Here is a 14005-nt window from a genome sequence, read left to right on the forward strand (position 1 = left end):
ACTTGTCACTCCAAGGGAAAAACCAGGAAGGCTGTATAACAGGGCAGTGTGGGAGAAGAACCAACCCTCTTTTTAATTGTCTGCACTGTAAAAACACCTGGTTTTGTACCTAACTATCCAGTCCAAGCAAGCTTTTTCACTTTAAAATGCTAACAGAGGCCAGGCGAAGAAAGGCATTACGCTGATGGAACGAGACGACACAAGTGTTGGGTGAGTGGTGAGTTCAGCTACCAGAATTACAGAAGGAATTTGCTTAAGAGACAGACACAAACATTTTAATTGGTCATCATAAATGATGATGAGTAGAAAACATAGTGAAATGAAGTGCATCCTAATAAAGTAAGGTATGTTAAATTGCACTGAAGGAAACTTCAGCAATGCTCCTTGACATGATTAATATACTCATGGCAATGTGGCTAATGAAGGTTGTTTGCATTTATATGCTGCCTGTTGCTTCCCTCAGTAGAGAAATAATTTGAATTGCACTCATTTACATTGCAGAACAGTGAGTGTAAGATTACCCTGCAATAGTCTTTACATTTATTTTTAACCATTGTATCAACAGTAATACAGGTATGATTGATTTAACCCATGTCTTGTATAATGCTGTGTAGGGTAGGCCCAGATGACACTATCATAAAAATAATTTGGATTTTCAGTTTTATATTCTTTAATAGTAAGTCTCCTGACCTTTTAGGTTTTAATATTTTTTTTTCTTCACAGATTTTAAGATCATGACCTTTCTTGTTTGTCACTTTCTTTTTAAAATATTTATTTTATTCTTTGAGATGAGCTTATATAGTCAGTGTGGAATTTCTTCTTTTTGCACGTTGCTTCCTCCTTGGTTGTGTTAACTCTATTTCAAATTTTCATTTCAAGAAGTTAGTAACCGGGAAAGGAACTTCTGCACGCTGTATATCTTGTCTTCAACTAAAATAGCAGAAGCTTGTGAAATCTTGACATCTTCCTAGAACAAGATATATTGTAAAATACATGGTTAGTTCTGGAAGGACGTCCTGAAACCCCAGCATGGGATTCTTAGTGTTCCAAAACTGTCACGACAGATGCTCTGCACAGCTCGTGAAAACAGGTTTTGTGCTGGTGGCTTCATGATTGTGCGAAGTGCAACTATGTTCAAAAATTGTTTCTAATTTCCTAGATGTGGGGTTAGTTATGATCTAATTGCATGGCTGTCAATGGAATAACAAGACACATAAACTTGATCCAATTTGTGTAATGATTTTATTTTAAACCTTGCTCAAAATCTCTGTCCCTTTTCCATTACCATTTTTATAATGATGATGTTTGTTGTTTCAAGCACTTCTTTCCCATTCATTTTTGGGGAAGAAGAGGGAGGAGGGGATAGAAGGTTCTTAAATTTTAAATAAGCTACCTATAACAGAATTTAATCTGGGAATGAATACTTAACTGGAAACATGCTGTGGAATCACGATGCAAGTAAATTTATTATTTTTAATCCATACGTAAAGAGACAGGAGCGTAAGCTGCGTAGACTGATTGGAAATGATAACAAGCATAAAAGGTACAAACCAGCTTGAAGCACAGAAAAGGAGTCATGCTTCTAGGAATGCTTGGTTGGTTGGTTGGTTTTAATACCAGTATCAGAAATGGACTAGGGAGTGAGCTGTATTTGTAATTCCTTTGGACAGCAGGGCCTGGTGATACTGCAGCTTACAATTAGGAGTTGAAAGGACATTACTCCGCAGCCTGGGGAGATGTGTCAGTGCTGGACTGAGCAGATGAGCTTCAGGAGCACGCGCGCTGCTGTCACACAGAGACCTGCAGAGAACGGCAGGGCACGTAGCGGTTTTCCTCGCCCAGCTCCTGCCTAGGGCCAGCTTAAAACATCAAAGTACAAACACGAGCTATAGCAATTCCATTTAACACTGTCTGTCCTCAGGTGGATTGAGTGCAATGAATGCAAGTTTGAGGGTGTATTTAGCTACCTGTAAGACAAAAGTTAAGGTCTGCTTTTTCCCCACTGCCTAAAAAGTCCCTGCTTGTGTTTCCCTGCGAGATGGTATTGGCATGGTACATAAATAGTATTTCTCTCCCTTTAGCTGAATTACTTGTTCCAGGCTGTTACAGAAGGCAAAAATACTGTCCTTGGTAAATCACTAGACTAATGCATTTTAGAAACTCAGTGATTTCAAAAAGCCTACTAATTTCTGTTTAAAAATAAAATGGGAAATTACATCCACATTCTACATCCAAGAACCTAATCAGGGGAAAAGGGAGACAAAGAGAGAACGAGCACCCTGCTTCAGCAGCAAACAAAATAAATTGCCTTTCTAAATAAACTGAGGAAACAAAATGGAGACAAAAATAGTCTGTACCATTTGCTCACTGTTTCCTCTGAACAAGAAGGTGCCATGTTTCATGTCTCAATTATTCCAGCCCTTTTTGCTGACATGAAGATGTGTTTTGTGATGATCTATTTCTTCAAAATGTTTACAGGGATGTTAGAAATGTTTTGATCTCACTTGAGGTAAGTAGTGTAAACATCCTGTTATTCATCACTGCGTATTGCGAAAGATACTCTTAAAGGCCACATAACGTATAGTACAGTCATTCCAGTTTTCTATAAAATGCCAACAAACTTTATAGTCAGCATGGTTATGATTTCAAAACAAGTTAAGGGCTAATATTTCCGTTTTCTTATTTTCTGTCCTCTCTTTCAGCAGAATTGCTTTAAAGGGCTAATGTTTTTTGCTGAAAAAAAATAGATAATCCTTGTAAATGCTGAACAGATGCTGTATATTCCACTGGAAGAGAGGAGTGTTTTGAACACTTGATTATTTCGTTGAATAGTTAATGAATCTCAAGCTAGTAAATTCACTATTTATGACTTTTGCATATGTGTGAATATATAAAAGATTTCTTTATGCTGTCTCTGCCAGTTTGCCCAAAATTTTTAGAGGTCTGATTCTAACAGGACTCAACTTTTTTTTTTCCTGTATAAATTACGGAGCACTCTCCCGTGCTGTGCAAGGTGGCTGCTGGCCACAGGCCTTAGAGCTCTGCTTCCAGCTCTCGCCCGACTGGAATATTGGTTCTGAGTCGTCAGCACAGTTCTGTTTGTCACTTCTGCCTATCATATGGCACAGCATTTGTTTCCTTGGAATAGGAATGCATTCTACTGACTTAGATGCTTCCCTTCTACGGTCTCTTTAATCATAAGTACCGGTTTGTTAGAAGCTCTGGCCTTTTCTTTGTTCCAAAGGTCTGACAAAGTCATTCTGTTTCAGGAAAGCAATGCGTGATCTTTACCTGCTCTTGTAATTTCACATCTAGTTCAGATTTTGTTGTTTTCACCTCCCAGATAAGGGCAGACACCCCCACAGAATGTAACTGTCCTTTATAACATGCCGGGCACCCAGATGTGTTCCTGGGGGTGCATAAAACCCCATCGGTCTTGTCTACTTAAAAAAATGTCACCACTTTGGCACAGTTAAATTCTTACAAACACAAACTTTTAGAGATGCTGAAGTTTTGTTTTGACATGGCTATTGATTCTTTCAGTCCAACTCATGTTGCTGGAGAACAGCATTAAGCTACGTATTTTTTAAAAAAAGGTATATGTATACTTACTAAACCAATACAAAGCCACTTAAATTTTTACAGTATACCTGTTCTTAAAATATTTGATTTAAACCAAAGCAGTTTTCCTACAATGACAATTTCAAATAAACCTGTGCCTGTTTTATGAAGAGGTGAGGATTAATTTCACCCTAGTGAAGTTAGATTCCTTCTCTAACGAGGCTTTCCTGAGCAAGTATGAGAGTAAGATCTGATTTAGCAAGCTGCTAGTCACCATCAGTGTTTCTGTCACTAAACATAATTTAGATAGAGAAAATCTGAGTGATGCACAGACATTCTGTGCATCGTGAGCCAGCAATTATATTTTTTTTCCTTTTAACTCAATATTGCATTTCTTTCTAAGTCCCAAAGTTACTTCTCAGAAGTCACTGTCATACCTAGAGCCTTACAGTAGCTTAGTATAAGCAGGGAAGCTTTTTTCCTGGAAGTTTTCTCAATTCTACTCTTCAAGTGCTCAGAAATCAATGATATTAGTGTTTGTGGGTTATTTGAATGCTGCCATAAGCCTCCACCCTGAAAGATTTTGATAATTTGTCCCTCCAGGCCTGGCCTGCGGCTGGCAGCAGTTACCGCGGCTGCCGCCCGCGGAGCTCAGACCTGTCAATAGCCAGAGACCTCGGCGTGAGATCTGGGCTCCAGGTACAGCCCCTGTACATTCAAAAAAATGTGTGAAAGTGAAGTATTTCTGAGACATGCTGGTATGCAGTTTCAGACCACACCAAAAAAATTATTTTTCAGAGAGCATACTTGGAATACCTTTCGGGTTCTGTTCTGGGGGGGTTTGATTGTTTTTTCTTTCAGAATCTGTGTGGAAAATAAAGGCATATCAATATTCTGATCGCTGAATTTTGCTGTGATGACCTGTTAAACAGGCTTCTATATGCTCAGAGCAGCAGTACTTATCATGACCTGACAAAAAAACATCCTCGTAATATTGTGTATTTTTGCATACATGCAAAATTAAGTACATTTATTGAGGGTGTTTCGACTTTCAGTAAGAGTTAACTGTACTCTAGTCTCTTTTAAGGAAAAAGTTATTAGTTCACTTCTCAATTTTCTGTTTTGCTGCAGAGTAAGGGAAATCCTCTTGTTTGGTTTTAATCAGATATTGAGAGGCTTATGGACACAAAACAAGTCACCTACATGTCACCCCTGGGTGTTCCCAGCAGAACTTCGTTGCACTTCTGGGTATGATACATTGTACCCTGAAAATATTATGAATGGAAATGTCATCTAGTGCACCACAGCTTGTACAAGCTGAAATTAAAATAAACTGGCACAAAGTCTAATATTAATAAGTGAATACTATGAAATTATTTTTTCATAATAATAAAATCGTGACAGCTCTGTTAATGAATGGGAATTTTTTTTTAATTGAAATCTGTATTAAGGGCTTACTCAAAAATAACACAGGAAAAACTGTGTACAGTTACTGGAGCAAGGCATTTCTGGCAGATTTCCATGGCACGCTCAAAGTCTGTGCATTGGCTTACATTCGTCTTTCATTTAAAAATGTGGAAAATATTTTTGATAAGCGCTGACTACAGCAAAAAGCTCTGCCTTCTGAGCAGAGGGCTGAAGAACAGAGTCACAAGCTATAGTTAAGTAAAGGAGATTTTTAAATTTGCAAGAAAAAGGCTCTTATGTTAGTGATGTCGTGCTTATACAAGACAATGGATAATAAATTATTAACTGAATGAGGTAAGTAATTCCATTTCCTACTGTTCCCTGCTGTCTGTAACAAGTAATTCGAAACCCGGGAGCTGCTAATTTCTCAGGAACAAAATGCCATCTAGTGGTAACTGCTACATATTTTGAACCAGATACATTCTTGATATTGTCATGAAGTTTTGTTTTTTTTTTTTCCCCTTGATATTCTACATGTTACAGCACATCAAGCTCTTGAAAGAGGAGGACAGAGGCTGGGACCAGCTTGCCCGCTCGCTGCCCACCAGGGCTGGGATGCTGCGCCTGCCAAGGACCCTGCCAAGGGGTCGATAAACCGTCACACCGAGCTGGCACGCTCCACCTTCCTGATATTTGGTAATGAAACACAAAAAATACTCATTTGGCCAGTGCTGTATGAAGAGAAGCTGAAAGGCACCTCTGTTTCACTGACTGTTCATCTGTCTCCTTGTTCGTCATTCTCCAAGGAGATAAGGGGAAACCGTTCCCTCTGCTCTTCTGGGGAACTGACGGGGAATGGAACAAGCCTCTTCATAGCACGGTGTGCCTACTCCTTAGAGAAGAGTGTAAGCTTTTAAAAAATATAAAAGTTAAAATTTGGTCTCTATAATGGACTCTTGAACAAGTAACTGCCGTAAACCAGCTTCTAGAATTGAAACTACAGGCTTTGCTTGTACAGCAAAACAAAACCATTTTTAAAAACGCACTGAGACTATATTTTAAAGCATTCATCAATGTAATCTTTCTATGGTTTTGCACTCTGTTGTGATAGGGGTGTTGTTGTTTAAGGGTCTCTTTTTCCATGCACTATTTGAATTTCTCCATCTCCTGGTCTGGGTTACCCTGCTCCACTGCAGGATGCTCACAGCAGTGGTCACCAGGGCTGGAATTAGGCTGAGAGTCTCAAAGGCATTCTGCAGGCTGGTGCAGAAATCTAGTCTGCCCTGCTGTTGTTATGGCAGAAGTCAATGAAGATGGCATGACATCGGTTCGATGGGCTGTGAAGGAGTTTGTGGATGGATAAAGAAATCCTTCATTTTGATTCTTGCTTTGTATGATATTTGAAGTAAACTGCAGCCAACTGAAGAGTCTGATGAGCAAGGGCACTGTCAGCACAGCTCACTGAGAGTCACCCGAGAGGTCGCACTGCTGTGGGCTCACGGCCCTTGCTGTGACGCCAGCACCGGCACTCGTGCCCTCACCTGGCCCTCTGGGACGCTGCTGTCACCTGCCCGGGCCATGGCATCGGCAACGGTCAACACAGCTGCAAAGATAGAGAAGGGAGCAGGAACAGGAGTGGAGCAGCACTGGATTAGGTGGGGGCAAATTGTCATGGAAGCACGTTTTGGTAGGCAGAGCAGGAAGACTTTGAGGAGTGTCAGCAAGTGCAGCCTTAAAAGCATCAAGAAACCTGTCTTGTTTGTTGTACCTAAAAATACATGAGGAAATCCCTAGATCTGGGACGATTTCTTAAAGCTAGAATAGCGGCTTCCTCTGAGTAACAACTGTGGTCTTACAGGTGGTGTGGCTGCATCTGCCCTTCACTTGTAAGTTTTCAGAGCAGCAGGATGCTTTGAAGTGGATACGAGTCTTCACAGACAGGAGGAAGGTGTTTTGTTGCATGCACAGGAAATAAAATAGATCTTAAAAGCAAATGGCCATGCCATCAAACCTTGAAATAGAGGGGAAAGAATAGTGAAAACAATCAGATTAGTAATGATCCATCTGAACTTTGCATCTATGTTTTCTGAAGTTACCAGGCTATCAAGCTAAATACAAATGTAAGTGACTCCATATATAGTGCCGAGACAACATTTTTTATTCCTTCAAAGGAACTGAATTTTGGAAAGATTAACCCGGGAATTAATTTCCTATACACATATGTTTGATTAGGGATCTCATGAGCTTATAATTGAATGCACGAAGTTGAATTCCAGGTCTGAGGTTGGTGTGATGATGTGCAAGTCAGATTGCGAGATCAGTTGTGTGATCTCTGATTTTGTTTAAAATTAAACTGCTGCACGCACAGCTGAAAAGTTGCCAAGTCTTAGTAATTGTCTCTGGCATTGTCAATTTAGGACCTGGATATCTGCTAATTTAGTTTTGCTTTGTTGAAGGGCTTTCCACATGTCTTGGTTAACAATAAGGAAAATGTGCACAACCACGGGATGCAATGATTTTATTGTTAAAGAAAGGGGAAATACCACTTTTTTCCTCCCTTCCCCTTTCCCCCCTTCCCAAGAAAAAACAGTGAGATCAGGTACAGAAATGAGAAATCTCTCTGTGCGGACCACATAATAGATTATGCTTTTTGGCACAGATTAAGGGGCTCAGAAGGGATCAGATAATTTTGTCCTTTCACAAGGAATCTTATTGTTGTAAATTTACAGTTCACTAAAACTATTGTGAGATTGACAGATCAATTAATGAATAGTGAAAATCTCAAATCCTAATTAAATCCCACTACTACTTCCAGGATTGGTTTATCTCCTCTCCAGGAATACTTGATTTAAACAGCTCATTTAACAGGAAAAGCTATTGATCCCTTCAATGACACTTCAGAATCATTAAGAAGAAAAACTTTAATCTCCTTCAGCTCTTTGAAGTTGCTTTGGTTAATGTCATCTCTCTGCGATCCTGAAAAGCTAATGCTGGTCTTGAAAGGTATTTCCAACATTATTCCGTGCTGCTTTTTGCACCCTGTGCCGTGACCTGCCTGCTTGCAGCGCCAGCTGCAGTGAGCACAGTAAAGCGGAGAGCTCCCACGAGTGCATGTGCTTCCTTCCTCGGTTTGGAAGGTTTTACATTGTCTTCCAAAAGTATTCCCGGTTGAAGAAAACACATCGCTCTCAGAGATTCATTGAGCCGCAAATTAGTTATCCAGTGCTTCTGCTATCTCAACACTCGGACATATTAATAGCAGCATCTTCAGGTCATTAAAGTTCATTTTACAGAGGCACTTGATAGCTAGATTGTGTGTGTCTGTACAGCAGGAAATTCTCAAAACATCTCGAAAGTTCACTTTTTTTTCATATAGTCCATTTTCTAAACTTAAAATTTGAGGCAGTTTGCCTTACCAAGGCTCATACACCCTTGTTCATATAAAGCACATTATTGAGCTTTAAAACACCCTTAAATGTTTCAAGTGCCCTAAAATTTGGACATTCTTTCAAAGAACCCTATGTATCCTAGAAGATGCAACTCTGAGAAGCAAGTTGCACTGGATAACTAATGGCCTCGTTTAAAAAAATTCCTCTTGAATGGCTTCAGTAACACATACATTGGCTTCTCTAAGAATGTATAAATCACTTCAAGGACTCTAGTATTAGAAAATGAAATAATCACACTAAGAGCATGTACATTCCATGTAGCACTTCAGAACTGCAGGTTTAGGTTGCTCATGAGAAGGTTTAATTTCTTTAGCAAGTCTTCAAAGCCATCTAGTGGATCTTGAGGGGGATCCACTGGATCTAGAAGTCTTGATTGCATGAAGAACTACTGCCAATTCTGTGGCACAGCTTATGGCTTCAAGTAGGAGATCATCTGCTCAGGGTTAAAGACATTTTGAAAGTTGGGACCAGAAGCATCTTGCAGATCTTTTTTGCTGGATAGCTTGTTCTTAGTTTTTAGTGGTTATAGATGAAATTATGCTCATAACAGTTTATTCCTAAGACTGTTTTGCCAATGGCTTGCCTTCTGTTTTTTTACTTGCAATTCCCAAATTTTTTTCAAATATATACAGGCACTACTTCAACTAATGCCTTAATATGTATTTCTAAACATGGTATAAAAAGGAAATATTATGAAAGTTAAAAAGAAGCTGTAAGCTGCATTTTACAGCCAGTATAAACACACTTGGATGTTTTATAGCCATCAGTATTATCTCCCTTGACACTTGAGGCTTGTCCCTAGGAGACAGAAAGCAGAAACTTCCTGGAATTTCTTTAATTAGCCTGTTCATTTCACTCAATAAAACAAGCAATCAAAAACATATTGTGTTTCATACGCAGGACTCTTAAAAACATAACTTAGACTAGGTAGCTCTTACATTTGACCAAAAGTGCAAGAGATTTTGAAATTTCCTAATATTTTAATAATTTTATTAATAACTGATCTTGCATTAGAATTCTGTGCTGATGGAATATGCTAGTAAGTGTGCACACGAGCAATAAGAAAGCTCATAAAAGCTTTAGTGTTAAAGTCTATTCAAATCAGCTGCAATTAAAAATGCCCTTTCACAGTTATAAATAGTTTAGTCACTCACCTATCTTGATATTTCTCGCTCTAAACATCACTGGGAACCTGTTGTGAGAGGGAAGCTCCAAGTGTCAGCATAAACCCCAACACGCTGAGCAACCACAAGCCACAGTGAGCGTGAGGGCGACCAGCACCTTGTTTGTGTGCTCACACCCTGCGGGAAGGTAAGGCTCGCTCAGTTGTGGTCAAATCTAGCAATTTAAGTGATTGTGATTATAAAAGGAATTTGGGTAGCTCTGGATTTCCCCTTTCCACGTAGCACACTTCATTTTCTAATCCTTTTCCAGCCTCCATCCTTAGACAGAAGGACATCCTTAGACAGAACTGCCCTTCCTCCACACAACTGTAACGCTGGAAGTAGCTGTAAATCTGTGTTGGAAAGTTTTAGAGGAGCTCGTCAAGGTTTATTAAACAAATAATAAAGTAAAGGTGAAAGCTTGGAAGAAAATAGGAATGAGGCAGTTCTTGACATGAAAGATAGGGCAGGATACCTGTCAGAAAACCTGAAAGTAGCCAGCTAATTCAGAAGAAAAGGTGGTGCGCCTCACAGGTACCTAGTCCAGAATTTTCTGTTCTCCAGCCCATGTACATCAGCAGAGTGAGAGCAGAGATGTTACTGATGGGGGACAAAGGTGGATGCTCTTGCAAAGTGCTGCTAGTTTTATTTGTGGCATGGGAAAAGCTGGCTATGAAGAGTAATTCAGGTGCAAGTTTTCTTTTTAATGGAAATTACATCAAAGATTAAGTTAAAATGATTTTTGCCAAGATACACAGATAGCATCTACTATGTCCTACCCGTAGTACCTGTTCACGATGTAATTCTCATCATGCTCAAGCGCAAGTCTTGGAAATCTATTTAAGTGGGAGCCATAATGTAAAGTCCTTAGGAATCATTTTAGAAAGGACTTTACTCAGGAAACATAGGCAAGAGGGAGCTTTTTTCCTTTGATTCAGTTTCATTCAAAAACGGCATAATGTCTCATAACATCAGTCTAAAAACAGCAAATTGTTTAGATGTTAAGCAAACAGCTTTAGTTTAAGATTGTACTCCGGTGCTGCTTCCCCTTAGATCTTGTGGCATTCACGCCTAGTGTAACCAGAAAAAAAACGAGCTTTAAAGGTTGTCCTTGTCACGTCTGTCTGTTAAAACATTTTTTCATGACCCGGAGAGCCCAAAGCAGTCACGTTAATCCCATATTTCATTCCATTGATATACGTCACCTACTGTGTATTAAACTGCTCTGAGTTGTTTTGGGATATAGTGCAATTCCTATGACCAGGATAGGATGCCAAATGTGAGTTTATAATGGGGTAGCTGTGATTTAAAACAGAAGATATGGTGGATATGTTACACATATCTCACATTCTTTGGCAATGATTATCAAACTCAACATGTAAGTTCCTCCTAGGAACTGTTACTTTGCTATTCTATACCCTGTAGATAAATGAAAAAAAAAAATTAATTACCACCAAAACCTACAGACCAGCATAGATCCCAGTAAAGCACTGGGTATGTCTGGTTTGCAAAGGCTGCTCATAGCTGCTGTACTTGCTGCAGGGATTCTGTCTCCCTCTCTGCCCGTGCAGTGTTGGGTGACATTGTGGTTAAATGACTTTGCCATTAATAATGAATAACAACAGTGTCCAAAAGATGAGCTCAAATGCCAGTTACCTCATCAAAGGGAGAAAGATTATCCAAAAGCTGGTAATGTGCAATGACAATTCTGGGTTTGGTGATAGGCTTGATGTTATGTTCAAATAGCTGTCATCTATATAAACAATAATTTTAACTAGCCAGTTTGGTAGTCAAGTCTTCAAACTTTTTATTGATGACTCTTAAATTAGATAGAACAATTGAATTTATCTTACTGAGCAAGTGGTAGGAATCTGCCTTGCCATTTTGCAAGGAGTAAATGTTCCATTGCAAATAGTGTGAATCTGCTCAGTAATGCAGCCCTCGCCCACCCCCCGCCCGCCCCACAAACTCCCAGCAATTACACATTAGAAGCGAAATTAAATCCTGCACATGACAACGCTTCGCCAGCACTGCTTTCCTGCTGTCAAAGGGCTCTGTTGCAGGAAGACACGAACCATGATAAGACGCTACCCCTATTCATCAGGTAGCATCTTACCATGTCTTCACTTTTACTGCTTCCCATTAATACAGGACAGCTTTAATTTATGTTTGTGGTGGGGTTTTTTGTTTGCTTGTGGTGGTTTTGTTTGTTTGTTTTTCTTCATGCAACATTATATTTACTAGCTGGGAACCTTTCTTTACAGTTGTGCATAAATCTTTAAAAATGTCAGCGATAAATTTAAAAATCTCATTTATCACTATATGACTACTGATTTATTTAAGATTTGAAGAATAAATGTCAGGTAATTAGAAGCAATTTTATATGAGACTCTCAGACAAGGTGATGGATCAAAGAAAGGCCAGTGTGGAAAATGGGCCACTGCTCCCACAGTGCTCAGCACCCAGAGTGAGGGGGCAAAGGAGAGGGGCCAAAATAAAAAACAAACCAAACAAACAAACAACATACGCACAGACACAAAACCCCAAACCAAAACAAAAACACACACACACAAATCCCCCAAACAACCCAAACAAAACTAACAACAAACAAAAACCCACAACCTAACCACAGGAAACCAGCCCCAAAATTCAAAAATGAAATTTTACATGAAGAATTAATCAGTAATAACTGGCTTTAGTATTTAAAGAGTCTGCAAGAAACTAACTGAAAGACAATGAGTAGGCCAGAAAATAGCATTTTACATATGTATTTATCTTCTGGAGACTTCATCCTTAAAGCACAGCTATCATGTGGCAAGTATGATAATGCTTTTTCTACAGAATGTGATGCTAACAAACCAATTTTGAAAAGGAAGACCTTTCAAGGGCTAAAGAGCCAGGGGAACACCACACCAAGCTCGTCCTTGATGCCATTTAAATCAATGGCAAATGACCTCAGTTGTGCAGACAGGGTCTTCTTTTGTGCTCTCCCCTGCAAAAGAGCAAACGTACAGGCTGGGGTCTCTCCGCAGAGCAGGGCCAGGCTGGGGCGTTGGGCCAGCTGCTCCAAGACACCCTCTTTTCCTCCCCTTGCCCCTGTGCAAGGTGACGGAGGGTCAGTGCTCCACAGGCTCCAGCTCCCTTCTAATGGAATTCCCAGAATTGTGGTTAAATCATTGTTATTGCTGGAGCATTCAGATGTGCTGACCTGATAAGGCATTATGTAATTTTAAGATCACACTGTTGTTAAACAGAAAGTGCCATGAGGATTTCAGGTCCTATCAAAACACAGGTGTGGGGGAAGGGATCTTTGCTGAGTTAACTTAACTTTGGGCTATTTTTTTTTTCTTTCTGATTTGCAGCTTTGATTTCTTCCTGCTGTGTCAAGGCTCCCAGCCCTTGCAAAGCCAGAGGAGCCGCTGGGTAAGGCAGTACATACCGTGTGCGGTCCCTCTCCTTGCCCCCCCAGCACCTTCTCGTGCCCGCACCTGCGAGGGCAGATCAGGAGCTCTGGCTAGGAGCCCATCAGTGAAGTCCTTCCCAAAGCTACTGCTGCTTCTCTCCGCAGGCTGCTGGAGCTTGGGCCAAAAGCACTCTCCCAAACCAAGCAAATAATCTAATCAGAAACAATGATTGTGCTCAATTTGTTTTGATAGCTCAGATCAGCTGCAGAACTCTTCCTGGCACAGTAAAATACAACTCTAGTAACTCACTGTGAAATGGCCAACACGCTTCCCAAGGTTTTAGCCCTAACAGCATTAACAACAAAGGCATTAAGAGAGAAATGAAGTGACTAATCAAACTATTCAGACTGATCTTAACAACTCCAGTATTGATAACGCCTATCATGAAAAACAGTGTTACTCTATCCAAACAGGAAAACATTTCTAATGTATGCATGCAGTTCAGTAGACAGCAAAAAAGATTTTGAAGTAGTGGAAAAGTAAAAGCTGGGTATTTAATTGAAGGAAGTTGGAGTGAAAGCTTGGGATTTGATTCCAGGAAATGCAAGAGGAAAAAAAAAAAATCTGTATGAAGATCCAAATTATTTCCAAAAAGCAAAGCAAAACCCTCTGTGCACACAAAGGTCAAACAATGTAAGCAGGATTTCTTCTGCTGCTTTTTTTCCAAACCATTTTTCATCTATTTCCAACCTCCTTTTAGCCCTGCAATTAAAATATTATTTCTCAGGAGTCCAGCTGCTCAGTCAACTTTTGCACTTTATACATGCAAAATGAAAATGTTTTGTGAAATCAGGTCCATCATGCTAGAATTCATTTGGGAAGGAATAAAATGAAGGAAATGATCACTCTGGGATAAAATGTTTATTTTTTTAACTTTGCACAATGAGCAAAATGCATCAACATGAAACCCTATGTTTTGAAATATTTGACAGACATAACAAACCCCCGTTTTTCTTGTTGC

The sequence above is a fragment of the Caloenas nicobarica genome, chromosome 6, assembly GCF_036013445.1.
Source record: "Caloenas nicobarica isolate bCalNic1 chromosome 6, bCalNic1.hap1, whole genome shotgun sequence".
Classification (NCBI taxonomy): Eukaryota; Metazoa; Chordata; class Aves; order Columbiformes; family Columbidae; genus Caloenas; species Caloenas nicobarica.